Here is a 14,723-nt window from a genome sequence, read left to right as displayed (position 1 = left end):
GCACCTTGTGCACAGGGAGAGGAACAATACGGCCTTGTCCCAGGTTCCTCTGACCCCCTGCGCTGCCTGTCAGTCTGCGATTGTCATGCAAGGCCCCCTCTAGAAACAAAAGGCCTCGATGGGCTTTGTGGCCCACCAGGACCCCAGCATTGTTATTGAGTCCCCTGTGAGTATTTGCTCTTGAGCCTGTTTCTCAACCTAAGACCTTGATGCTGATGGTTTTGTTAATCTGAGGTATTGCACTAAAGTAGGTGATCTAGTTTGAGTTGTGCCACCATGTGGGGTTGATTTACATCAAAATTGATAAAAAGCCACAGTAAAATATGCTGAATGAATGAAGTTGGCATATGTTTCAGCTGGATGGTGTGTATCTGTAATGTCCTGTAATTGTATTAGTTTGCTTACTATATATCAGTGTGTATTTAAGGGGTTTGGGGTCAGTACATGTACATGGGGAGACACAGTCCTGCGGTATTGTTAAAGCTCGGGTGATGGATGGCTGTGGTCGCACATGATCCCAGCCCCTGCTGGAGAGGGCACGGAACAACTCGACTTCATATTGTCCTTGTTCTGTGTGACAATGGGCCACTTGTGGGTCTGACACTCATCACCTGTTAGTCAGCCTCATTCGTATGAAAATACCACCCTGCCACAGTTCCAGCACTGTAGGTGCTTTTCCCTCCAGGCCTGTATGTTCATTTAGACAATGGTGGCCATCACTAAGTGACACTTGTAATTGAGAGCTTTTCATATCAAGCAGAGGTGGATGTCTTTCAGAGGTGCCTTCTGATCTACTGAAGTTATAGACAAACCGAATTTTACTTAATGAGTTACACTTATTATTTAATATTGTAGACTATTATAAAATATCATTGTGTAGGTATAGTTCAGCCAAAAATATACCATAACATTAATAAAATAAATACTATATATGTATGTATGTGTGTGTGTGTGTGTGTGTGTGTGTATATATACATAGGCGTAATGGTTTTTATAGTGTACTTACTGTATGTGCTATTGCCCTACGCCAACCCTACACCTAAACCTACACCTTACAGGAGACTGTGCATTTCAACTTTCCCCAAAAAAACCTCACTCTGTATGATTTATAAGTGTTTTGAAAAGTGGGGACATGGGTCAATGTCCTGAGATGTCACCTTCACCTTGTAAAACCTATGTCATACCTTTGTCATTATACAAATCTATGTCCTGACTTTTCACAAAAACGCGCACACACACACACGCGCATACATATATATATATATATATACACACACACACACACACACATATGTATATGTATGTGTGTGTGTGTGTGTGTGTTTATTTTATTAATGCTATAAAAATTTATTTGAACAACGCTACTTACAAAATGTCATAATATTACTTACAACATTATTATTATTATTTTTAACAACAATACATTTAACAATGACACATTTATAAAAATAATAATTGTCCGTTTTACAATAACATTGATAATAACAGTAATAATAATAATTTTATATTTTTTGACAAATGTATTATTATTGTTATTAGTAGCAGTAGTAGTAGTGCATTTATTTCTGGTCCTTTTATATACATGATTTAAAGCCACCCGGCTTTTTTCATTTCCACAAATACACACACAAATGACACCACCTTAACTCAAGTTAATTTATCTGCTATCAGAAACAATATATTCAAACAAAACATTTTATGCATTATAATTCCTTAATTAATTTTTTTGTGGATTAATTGTATAAATCTATGCAATAATGATATTTGGTATTGTCTCCCAGGTCTCCAAGGTGTCTGAAAGTCTTGCATGCGGCTTTCATAAAAGGAAACATCTGCTTGTAATAGTGGTCCTGCTCCAGCGAGGCTGAGGGGAGTTAGGCTGGCGGAGGTGACTGACAGCTTCCCTGGCCCTGTTGTGCCTGGCAGATGTGGAGGTGTCACAGTAGTGATGAATTGTTTACACTCACCTGTCTGCCACGTCCTTCAGCGTCAGGGGGATAGGCCCGGGCGACAGGAAAGGGGTGGCGGCACTGCCACAGGGTCAACGATATCTTCAGGTGCGTGTATGAACAACTGCGGCAAACGTGTCAAACATGGATGTTCACACAGCAACATTCACAGGTGTGGGGATTTTCAGCAAGGGCAGGTGTTTGCTGTGTTTAGTATATATGCTTGGAGTGTTCTGTTTCTTCTCTGTGTTGCCGGTGGGCATTGAATGGCTTGTGTCCTACAGCGTAATTAAATTATTTTGTGAGGACGGAAGTGTTTTTGCAAATGGAGTGTATTTTGCACAACTTTTCATATTCCTGCTGAGAAAATTAGCATGTTAATGAGCACGTTGTTTACTCAAAAATGTGAGGGAGATTTTTCTTGTATTTCTCTCTCCTCATACAATATTAAAAAATAAACGGGAAAAAGAGGAAATAAAAAATTTAACTATGATTTTATGACAGCTAGCGAGCACGTTTTGAATGGCCCAAACCAGCAGCGTGTTCCTCCATGCCAGAGTGACTAAACGAAGCCGTTACGCTGTCCAGTACGAGCGGGCATCCATGAGTAATACAGTAATATGCCAAGACAAAAACAGAACAGCAGTATTCAGTTTGACTGACAGCTCAATTAAGATGACGTCCGCTCGATTAGAATCTCTCCCAAACCCATATTTACTTGATTCTGGTGTGTCATATCACAACGGCCCGATCGTACGGCGAGCGATGACAACCATCATGTTTTAATCCGCTGCATCACTCCAGAGTCATACGCTATTCCATTTTAACTGCTTCTGCCTGGGCTATTCTCCCCATTGTTGATTTATTCATTATTAACAACCGTTCCCCCCTTTCAGATCAATGTTGCAAAGCGGCCCCCTGAAAATGTGGACGGGAGCTCTCTTCAAAGTGCCCATGCTCGAGTATTCAGCCATCTGTGCTCAGACGCACAGCAGTATCTGCATTAAATAGCCCCCTTAGTAACAAGCCACGGAAAAGCTATCTGCTCCGTGATACGTTCAAACCTCATTGACTGTGAAGGGAGACGCATCAAAACTATTCTGTGTTGCTATGGCAATGGAGACCTCAATAAGTTAATCTTTGCCATTTTTTCTCCTTTTTTGTGCCCCACTCAGTGGTAGTCAAATGTGTGTGTGTGTGTGTGTGTGTGAGTGTGTTTGCACTATTCAGAGGGCTTGTACCCCCCCACGTCAGTAGTTTCATCACAAGTCAATGTAGATGGTTTTGCAAACAGGAAAAAGAGGTATAACCGAAGTGGGATTATGCTACGGATACTTAATGACTGGCTATATGGCAATTTAGATCTAAAAACGGGTCAAAATACAATCAATCCTTGTGATTTTAAGTCATACAATTGTGTTGGTTTATTTCAGTCCACATGTAACAGCTTCTTGTAGTCCTGTAAATAGCATCTTTGAGCAGAATGCACTGTGGGAATACAAATGTGGCTGTGTATTTGAGTGAAGTACAGCTGAGTTTGATCAGATGTGCTTCGAGGAAAGTTTCCTTTGATCCGAACGCTACCAGGGTGAACAGAGTGAAGTCGTGAATGGACGTACACTCAGGGAATATCAATGCAGCGCTAGTCGTCTCCGCTTCTGGCTGCCTGCTAGCACGTGCTAATTCACAACGTAGCTCAGAAAATGGGTTATCTGAAAAACTGAGCCAAATTTCACATTTCATCCTTTTCAGAATCCTCACCTTTATATTCAAATGGCGTCTGACCGCTGACAGTGATGAGGCTGTGATTTTAAATATCATAACGTGCTAGTGAAAGCTGGGATTTATTGCTTTTCTAATCATTCCGAGTGTTGTTAGCTGTCGTGATGTGTTGCGGCCTCTGTCGAACACAGCTGCGCTAATGTAATTCTGCTGAGATGAAAGGGACCGGCTGGGTAGTGTGGTTTACTGTTGCTGTGAAACATGGACAGAACGCAGCCAATTAGATCTGCTAAAGTGACATGATCAAGCAGAAATACTGTGTGTGGCTTTTTTAATGGCTGAAGTCGGCTCTGATGCCGGATCACTTTAATGGCTGCCATATGCCATGTTTGGTTTGGCTGGTTTCCCGCAAGATGTTGTGCTTGTGTTTTGCGGCTTTTAGGATTGTCAAGATTTCTCTCATGTCATGTTTAATGTTTCTCACTGCTGTTTGTGAATGCGGATGGACACCTCGCGAGTCATTTTGACAATATGCCAGTCCTGAATGGGCCGTTTCTCAAGAATAAAGCCTTTCAGCAGTGAAACAAAATGGTATATACATTTCAGAGAGTTTCCACTATTGTTATTTATTTTAAACATGACAAAATTCATACGTTAATGGGATAGTTCATCCCAAAATGAAAATTCTGTGATCATTTAATCACTCTCGTCTCGTGCCATTCCAAACCTGTAGGACTTACTGTAGTTTTTCTGTGAAACATAAATGTAGGTATTTTGAAGTCATTTGGAAGAGAAAAAAAACAAGACATTTCTCAATATATCTTTTCTATGTTCCACAGAAGAATGTCAGTCATACATTTTCAGAAAGAGACATGAGGGTGAGTAAATTATGACAGAATTTTCATATTTAGGTGAACTATCCCTTTAAATCCTTTAAGGAACAGTGATACAATTTTGCTCTAAAGGGTCACCGCCTCTCAAGTGTGTATGCATTTGTTTTGTGGAATAAGAGCAAAGACCTCCATTCGAAACATAAGTGCCAGGTAAATGCATTTGATATTATGGCCCCTGCCTTTTTGGGGGTCATCAGCCCCCTTGCCCCATTGTGCCCTATTTAAAAGGGTTTGTCATGAATGTGAGAGAGCCTCTTTTCCCCTACTGCTCTCCCCTGGAAATGGAGATGTAATGACATTTGCAGTTAAAAGGAGCTCATTCACAGTTTGTACAGTTTAAGAATTCAAATGAAGTGTTTTCTCGTGCTGTATTGCCTGAAGGAACAGGCGAGAGAGGAAAGCAGATTTCTGAGGATTAGTTCTCCAGGTTCCCTTTATTATGTTAAGAGTCTGTAGTAAATGGTGGTGGAGGGAAAAGTGAGGTAAAGTAAAGGTTGTGTGTTGGGAGGGGGCACATATCCTCCTCTGCAGGGCCTCAATGGCATGATAACAGTGATATTGGACACAGTTTACACACACACACACACACACACACACATACACAAATGTCAGAGTGTGCTGCAATGAGGTTGTTCACGGCCATTGGCGGTGAAACACCTGTTTTCAGGGGAAGAACAGCTCCTGTCACCCCCTCTAGCCCTTAGTTTGTTTTTGGTAAATAGAGACCTGTGAAGGGAAAGTGAGTGACATTTGGGAGAGCTTGAACTTTTTATTGTGCTTAATTTGTAAGATGTCACAACAGAGATCACAGTTGGCTTATATCTGCACTGTTAACCTGGGAGGCTCTCAGAAAAGCACACTAAATAATTATCTGGTTATTTTATCTCTATCTTATTATTCATTTGTTATTATTTACTTAGTTATTTTGTATTTATTGTTTAAAAATATTACTGTATATATGTTCATATAAAATATATAAATATAATGTTTTATATATTAATTAATAAATTGTTAAATTAATAATTAAATTAATATCTTAAAATAATAATAATGCTTAAATATTGATAATATTTTTAAATAGTATTATGTGATTTATTGAGTTTGAAAAATCAATATATAGCAGAGGATCCTATTAATTTGTAAAATAAATATAAACAATTACTTATTGTTTTAATTTCTTACTGTGTGGAATCTTTTATATATGTGACCCTGGACCACAAAACCAGTCATAAGGATACATTTTTTGAAATTGAGATTTATACATCACCTGAAAGCTGAATAAATAAATTTCCATTGATGTATGATTTGTTAGGATAGGACAATATTTGGCTGAGATACAACTATTTGAAAATCTGGAATCAGAGGGTGCAAAAAAAATCAAAATATTGAGAAAATCACCTTTAAAGTTGTCCGAATGAGGTCCTTAGCAATGCATATTACTAGTCAAAAATTAAGTTTTGATATATTTACTGTAGGAACTTTACAAAATATCTTCAAAATATAAATTTATCTAAAGATCTTTAATTAATATCCTAATGATTTTTGGCATAAAGGAAAAATCGATAATTTTGACCCATACAATGTATTTTTGGCTATTGCTACAAATATATCCGTGCAACTTAAGACTGGTTTTGTGGTCCAGGGTCACATATTAATTAATAAAATATTAAATTAATATTTACATAAATTAATATTTTTTTAAATAATAATATTAATGATGGTTAAAAATGAATCATATTTTAAAATAATATTGTGATTTATTCCTTTGAAAAATAAATATATAGAAGAGATTCCTATTAATCTGCGCAATAAATATAAATAATTACTTTTTGTATTCATTTCTTACTGTGAGTAATCTTTTCTAGAGAATGTGTTCTAATATAAGTTCTGAAATCACTTCACTAGCCAACAAAAATAAATCTGGTGTTCCTTGTATTTGTAATTTGGTAATATTTTAATGATAGTTTTTATATCTACAATATAACTTTCTATGTAGTGGGAATGTCCGAGTGTAGGATCAACCAAACAGTAGACAGATATTATGTTCCCTACATTTTCGTCTCAGTGTGCAGATCGCGTTTCCACTAGACCTGCGTCCACTAGACCTTCCGCTCTGCCTTCCCGCTAATCTCTGGGTCTCGTCGAGGTGTCAGGCTGTAATTAACCATTCCCTTTGCTACCGCGGTCTTACCTGAGCTGTTCTCTGAGCTAGATGGGCCCAGAGATCTGCCACGGTACCCTCCGCACTGTTTCCAGCAAATATCTCCAGCTTGACGATGAGCTGCTCTGAAGAAAATGAGTAGGAATGAGCATATATAGCTGCTTTTTTGCCCACCTACACTCTCTGTGTCTCAAACACGCTTATTTACACGAGAGTGAACATGCTCGGCTTCTACCTGATATGCTTGAGCTGTAAAGGTAAAGCCTTTATTATCTCGGCAGGCAGCAGAAGGTGTCACCTTCATCGGACCTGACACACATGCTACTCAAACCATGGGAGACAAGATCGGGCAAATTAATCGCCAAGATGCCAAGGTCAGTGTCGTGCCCCCATACACGTGGGCTGGTCAAGGTGAGCAGAGTTTCATACGCACGCAGACACACGTCTATTCTTTCAGCCACCCCAAATGACTCATCTCACGTCTGTCATATACCGTCACGAGGGCATCAGGACTGATGTGTGTGTTTATAAAGACTAGGTGTTGTCAGCTAGCTGTCAGCTCTGGGAATAACAGATTAGGCCTTTTTTGATACATCGCCACTGTGGCAAATTCTTACCTCCATTGGAATGCAATCCAGGAAGTCGTTGTTTGTGGATGTAAATGTGTGCCTGTGGTTGGAAGGGCCGTTGCTAATGAGGGATGTTTTGAAAACATTTAAAGCCCTAATGATGCTGCTGCAAGAGCAAAGCCTCTTCCGGGGGCCGTGATTTAAGATGGTTTGAGGCTGTGGAAAAATTGTTTCACCCAATTTAAGTCTTGCGTTCCTGTTGTAAAAATATTGGGGTTAGAGGCTAACACAAAGACGAGGAGGTGAACAACCCTGCCGTATGTGTGTGTTTTTAAAGTAAAGAGTATTAAAGCTCCTTCAATAGCAGCTCTGCGAGTTCTCACTTCTCCATTTTGTCTCGAGAGCTCTTAATTGTCTGCACTTGGCAAGTTTAACACTTCCTGACTTGAGTGGCCTCACTTGAATGTCTTTGCATAGCTAAAAAATTAATGGGGACAAAAGAAAGGCCTAGACGCAGAACAAACACACGCACACACAAGCATGCAAATATATTCAAAATCCATAGTGACCGAATTAAACATGCCAAGAGAAAATTTCCCACCGAGAAATTTTGAGATTTTAGCTGCGCCTAGTTCTGTCCGCCAGCCAATTTTCCATCAGGAATCTCTCATTAGCAGATGTTTTTGGCCACAACACACACACACCTCAGTGTGATCTGGTGAACCCTAAATTTAACAAGCGCTTACCAGAGCAGACGAGTTAATGAAAGGAAATTACCTTTTCTGCCAATTTCCCCCTTCCATTCAGGTGCTTTTTTACCTCGCAATTTAGAATGACAGATACTTTTATTTCGTAGTAAATAAACTGATAAATCTTTCCAACGTGTCATTATTTCCGGGAAGCGCATGAGTCAGGTATTAACTGCGGTCAGGTGGTCTCATTTATATCTCGCTTGACCTGCTTTCCAACTTTAACGTTTCGGAGGTGTCTGTTTAATGTCTGATACTGAAATGTCATTTTTAATTTCACTTTCATGGACATCCTTTTTTATCATTACAGCTTTTGAGTTGTTAATATGTTGAATAATTGTCCTTGAATTATTACTGTTCACAGTCCTGGCATCCATTCTCGACTAAAACTGCAATCTGTTTGCTTAGTCATTTTAGAAGACGGCGATACAGGATGAAGTTTATTTACACCGCTGTCATCTGTTCCTGCATAGCAACAAAGCCGATGATTTCCACATAAGAGCAGTGGGGAGACTCGGGTAGACAGCCCCTCCAGAGCCCGCTGAAGTGAAGCCGTAGTTGGGTATGTTGGCTGGTCTCACCCGGCCGCCCCACAGCAGGTTTGAAGCCTCTTCTATCTTTGCCTCCAATCAATAGAAGAGCTGCTCCCCCTGCTGCCTGTCTCACGCTACAACTTCCTCTTCCATCACCTCTTCCAATGGCACATATCACCCTTCACATTTCCTCTCCTTTTATCCCTATTTCTCTCTCTCTCTGTCTCTCTCTCTGCAGTGAAGCAGTCAGGATGGTTCTCGTTTGGCAGTGGCTGACATGAGCAGAGGTCTATCAAGGTGGCCTGTAGGCTAGTGGTGAGACGGAAACCCATCTGGGAGGCCTTTTCCTATGGATGCAGCTGTTGTGTTTCGGCTCTGTAGCGCTACGTTTGTGGGTTAAATTAACTCGTACTGATGCTTGCTTAATTCAATCTCCTGTTAGAAATGTTTCAGCGTGCCAACATAATAACTGTAATCACCTTGTCATCAAGTCCCGTTTGAACTCAATCATCCGCCTCTGAACGCACTATTCCCATGTTTGACAGCCTACGGAGTCTTCATGTTACTTTGTGTTCATCTGATCATGCTTGAGAGATTTAAATGAACTTTTTTTTAGGCACTGTGGTAGCTTATATGCCATATAATTTTAAACATGGTCAGTTGTCATACTCTTAATTTTATTTGATCAAAGCTTCAAATTAAGTTGCTCTCTGCTGGTAGGCTGTGCTTTCAGGATGTGTTGTGATAATGTGTGAAAGGAACATTTCTAAAGCCATTAATTAGAATTTTAACAGAATTCTCTAGCAAACAGAGCTGAAAAACAAGACTATACGTAGTTCTTAAGATGTTAAAATGTATAAAACTCACATTAATATTTTCACACTTTGACTTCACAGTTTAAAAAAGCTAACAGATCTAGCTTCATCCTGCTTTTTCAAAATTTAGGGTCAAGTTTTAAAAAAAAATATTATTTTATTCAGCAAGGATGCATTAAATTGATATAAATTGATGGTAAAGACATTTATAACGTTGAAAAGAAATTCAAAGAAATGCTTTTTTTTCAAATAACTTTTTCTATTTGTCAAAGAATCTTGAAAAAAAAAAAATGTATCATGGCTTCCACAAAAATATTAAGCAGCACAACTGTTTTCAAAACTGATATCAATAAGGAATGTTTCTTGAGCAGCAAATCAGCATATTAGAATGATTTCTGAAAGATCATGTGACACTGACTGGAGTAATAGCTATTGAAAATACAGGAATACATTATATTTAAATAGAAAACAGTTATTTTAAATTGTAATGATATTTGACTATTGACTATTGCAGTTTTTTTTTTTTGCTGTATTTTTGATCAAAGAAATGCAGCCTTGGTGAATATAGAGACTTGCTGCTTAAAACTTTGTGGTTGGTAAAATTTGTAGTGTAAACATATTAATCAGACTACAATTGTCCTTGGCACTGTGGGATTTGCTCTGAAAAATGGAGCTGATGCCTGACATGTTTCATCTTTCAAATATTCAAATACACATTGTGTCATGTATTATAACGGAACAAGTTAACACACTGACTGATGAACACAATGCTGGATCTTGTCCTAATCACTCTTTCGTTCTCTTTAACAGAAGCATGATGGTACGATGGCTCGGACATTCTGTCCAGACCCCCGTCCATTGATTGTCTGCGCTGTGAGCCCCAAGAGGAAGCTTATTTGGGCCTGGCTGCAGCATGTGGGTGTGTTAGGGAGCACAGGGTGGTCCTGTGGGCCAGAGAGGGCAGCTAACTGGAGTAAACAGGACTCAGCAGGCTTAGTGTTTGTGTTTACTCTGCTGGAGAGGAGGCCATTAGAGCAAACAGCCAGCGTTTCTTCACATGTTGCTGAAAATCACCCCAACCTTCATTCACTCCTGTTTGGCACTACTAACACCCAGCCAGTGTGCCCAGATGGCCCCGCTTTCCAGATCTCTCACTGTTTCTGCCCTCTCTCCCCTCCCTCCCTGCGCCGTGGCGTCATTAAAAGTGTCTGTGAGCGGGAGGTGTAAAAAACGGGTGCCGAGAGAGGGAGCAGAAAACAATTTAGTGGCATTTAAAGATAAAGTCCTCCCCCTATTTACATGGCCTATCTAATCCAATCTAGGCTCTGTCTGCATTTTTAATTTGCACATTCAAGCAAGCTTCAGAGAGGAACCTAGGCTTAATTAGTTTAGTTATCTCCCCTCATGAATGGATAAAGTTCCCACACTGCTGGTGTTTCAGATGAAGCCTAATTGGATTTTGAGGCCAAAAACAAAAGGAGAAATAAAAGAAACGAGGGTTAGATAACAGAGGAAGATTGAATTGATAAAGTGAAAGGGGAGTGAACTGTAGGAGAGAGAAACGACGCGGTCGAGATCCTCGTTTGAGGTCAATGATCCTGTAGGTGGGTCAATGACATATGAGGAAAAATCTTTTAACAGAATGAAAAAAATTAATTGGAAACGCTTAGAAATGTACTCTTTTCTTATTGGTCTGATGTGGTATAAGAAATCAAACAAAGTCTTGATGTGTAAAAACATCAAATGTACGTGTAATCTAAATATTTTTTTATATACAAGTTAGTATATAATATATAAGTTTAATAGATTTACTATATTTTATTTATGAATATAGAAAGTATTTTTAATAAAAATGTTAAAAAAAATTTGGAGAGTCTCTCCGTTCTACATCTGATCTTACATTACCTTTCTAATATTTTAATATAAATGTTAATAAGTAAGCTTTTCTTTTCAAGAATTTCTGTCTTTAAATTGCCCTTTTTCTTCATTATATCAGGACAGTTGTATCTGGACATTTTTGTAGGTGTTGTTGTATTTATGAATTTCATTTTAAGGACAAAACATGAGCATCTCGTCATTTGCCAAGGAACCCTCTATGGCTGATGAAAAGATCCAGTCTAAATCATTGCTGCAGTTTTGTCTAAAGTTCATTAGCACATCAGCTTGTGATGTTTTCTATGTTTTATATATAACTGAAACATTTAGAATTTTAAATGACACAAAATTTAGAACACCCCCTCAAGACCCCTCCAGGGGTTTCAGTGCAATTTGCCAGAAATGGCGCTTTTGAATATAAAATCCAGGCCTCAAGAAAAGTAAGCCCACATTCGGTTTTAAATCTCAACCGGTCTTTGCCAGTATCCAGTAATAATACCATTTCGTTCGGCTAGAGTAAAAGTGTCAGCACGTTTAAAAATCATCATTCTTAAAGAGACAACTGAGCCTGAGTAAATCAATTATTGAACATTACCCTTCATTGTGATATCTGATTCGAACAAGGTCAAGGGAATTATTAATAACCTTCTGTTCTCTTTCACAGACACGTTTACAAATTAGCACTTCTCACAGGCCTGGGACCTGCTTTATGAAGCCGAGTTTTCGGAGCAGCCTGAAAGTGTGAAAGAGTTCCAGAGGGCAGAGCATTTGGAGAAGTCTAGATAATGAGATTCTTTTGTTAATGCCATTGAACTCGATTCAATTAGTAAAAAGGGCCTATGTTTGTGACTATTGCGTGCGCAGCATACAGTGTGTTTCTGTATGTAATTGACTTTGTAAGCCCTCGAGGAGCAAACTTTTAGCGCTTTCAAACATTCAACATTATCGTCAAGCACAAATGGAGAGCCAAGTATGTTTGTCTTTTTTCTGTTTCTGTTTTTTTTTCTTTTTTTTTTTCTTGAGCCAAGTGAGCTGGTTTGGGGCTGATCTTGTGTGCACTTGTGTGATGTATAGATTAATTAAATAAGCATATTGATTCCTGTTCTGGCAACACAGAGTGTGGGGTTTTAATTAGCCCTCGCTTGAGTGTGTTAAAATTCCAGTCTTATCTGTGTGGAACCAAGTGGAACTGAATGCATGAGGGCTGCTCATCAACTCAAAATCTCCAGTAACCTCCAGTTTTTTTCCCCTTGTTTGTTTTAGTTCGACCCAAACCGCAAACTTTATTGTAAGTGTATAACACTTTCATTCCCGATATTAATTTTTATTTCCAAGGAATGCAAAATAGATAAGCAAATAATACAAAAATAACACACACACACACACACACACACACACATATATATATATATATATATATATAAAATAAACAATGAATGTATGAATTTTCTGAATTGCAATAACCTAACTACTTTTCCTCTTTATTTCGGAGGATCTCCACATGGAGTTGATTTAGATATGAAGTGAGCCAGGTTTCTAATGTCCACATTGTGTTAAGGTATTTATTGTCTCAAATGTCTTATTTCTACAGCTTGTGATCTGAAGGTTTGTTGGGAGCCCTTCGTCTCTCTTGGCAGCAGACGAGTGTGACGGCACGTTTTTGCGTACATCCAAGAACCTTCTGTCCTGCTTACTGGTACCTCGATCTGGTCTCCCTCAGCCATCTTGTTCTTCATAAATTTTTCACCATGCTGTGATCAAAGCTCACCACTGTATTTGTGTTCTGATGTAATGGCCAAGGATGTAACATGAAAATCTACTTAAAAATTACGATCCAGCCTATATCAGGCCTAGTGTTGACATGCCATTTTTTTGTGTGGGTTTTTAATGTGATTGATTTATTTTGTTTAGACGGGCAGGAAGGTGCAGGAATGTTTGGTGCTGTAGGCGTGTCAGTGGGTGATCCACATTCATATGCCGTGCACTTGTCTCAATAGGGCAGCCAGGCCATGCAGCTGTGTCAGAAAACACACTCATCTTTTTTTTTTTTTTTTTTGGAGACATAAATGTGAGAAAACACTTTTACATCACTGAAATAAAATAAATAATAATAAAAAAAAACTTTTATCTCAGTATGCAAATAAACACAATTTAATAAAAATAAATATATGCAGAAATAAGTGGGTGTTTTCAATTCTTTCTCTACAAAAGCTGAGCAGGAATCTCCTGCAGAGGACAGATTTAAAGTGGAGGGAAGAAAGTGTTGAGAGCATCCGAAAATTAAGAAATACTTGACAAGTGAAAAACACTGAAAGGTAGCCAATCACTGTAAGGTGATTCTTTGTTTTGAGTCATCAGAGATAGAACTATTAGCACTTTTTGGAGGGATTTTTTTGGAGTTTCAGCGGTTGTGTTGGTGTTGCAATACATTGTTTTAAGAAGAAGGATGTTCTCTTTCTGTGGCCCAGAGCTGTTCTTTTTCCTGTTGGAGTGACTCAAGTAGATGTGCCTTGCTTCTGCTTCTCACATCGATTTCTCCAGCTACCGACTGCTGAAGACCATCTTACCAAGGCTTTGCTGCCTTTCATGTTCATTAATCCTGGGCTATGTTAGCATAATGCTAATGCACTGTTTAGTCTTCATAGCTGCTCTGGAGGTCTTTGTGAGATGGAGAGAAATACTCCGTCAGTTCCATCTGCACCTGCAACAGTGGACTATATATATATATATATATATATATATATATAAACAGTGGGTACGGAAACTCTTTGTTATATTGCAATCATTTAAGTTCTTTTTTTTTTCCTCATTAATGTACACACAGCACCCCATATTGACAGAAAATTGACAGACATTTTTGCAGATTTATTAAAAACGAAAAACTTAAATATCACATGGTCCTAAGTATTCGGACCCTTTGCTCTGACACTCATATATTTAACTCAGGTGCTGTCCATTTCTTCTGATCATCCTTGAGATGGTTCTACACCTTCATTTGAGTCCAGCTGTGTTTGGTTATACTGATTGGACTTGATTAGGAAAGCCACACACCTGTCTATATAAGACCTTACAGCTCACAGTGCATGTCAGAGCAAATGAGAATCATGAGGTCAAAGGAACTGTCTGAAGAGCTCAGAGACAGAATTGTGGCAAGGCACAAATCTGGCCAAGGTTACAAAAAAATTTCTGCTGCACTTAAGGTTCCTACGAGCACAGTGGCCTCCATAATCCTTAAATGGAAGACGTTTGGGACGACCAGAACCCTTCCTAGAGCTGGCCGTCCGGCCAAACTGAGCTATCGGGGGAGAAGAGCCTTGGTGAGAGAGGTAAAGAAGAACCCAAAGATCACTGTGGCTGAGCTCCAGAGATGCAGTCGGGAGATGGGAGAAAGTTGTAGAAAGTCAACCATCACTGCAGCCCTCCACCAGTCAGGGCTTTGTGGCAGAGTGGCCCGACG

General features: G+C 39.0%; 1 long non-coding RNA gene across 2 annotated transcripts; it reads left to right on the top strand.

The window, feature by feature from the left end:
• Window positions 1-1,808: 1,808 nt before the first annotated feature.
• On the top strand, window positions 1,809-13,982 carry LOC131547136 (uncharacterized). Of its 2 annotated transcripts, none has more exons than XR_009272856.1 (4): window positions 1,809-2,057; window positions 7,007-7,099; window positions 8,452-12,554; window positions 12,858-13,982. It is a non-coding gene; the product is annotated as an uncharacterized LOC131547136 (long non-coding RNA). The 2 variants fall into 2 exon arrangements; XR_009272855.1 differs by having other exon boundaries at window positions 7,007-7,136.
• The last annotated feature ends 741 nt before the right edge of the window (window positions 13,983-14,723 follow it).

Source organism: Onychostoma macrolepis, chromosome 09 (genome assembly GCF_012432095.1).
Source record: "Onychostoma macrolepis isolate SWU-2019 chromosome 09, ASM1243209v1, whole genome shotgun sequence".
Taxonomy (NCBI): Eukaryota; Metazoa; Chordata; class Actinopteri; order Cypriniformes; family Cyprinidae; genus Onychostoma; species Onychostoma macrolepis.
This window is presented reverse-complemented; position numbering and strand designations above follow the sequence as displayed.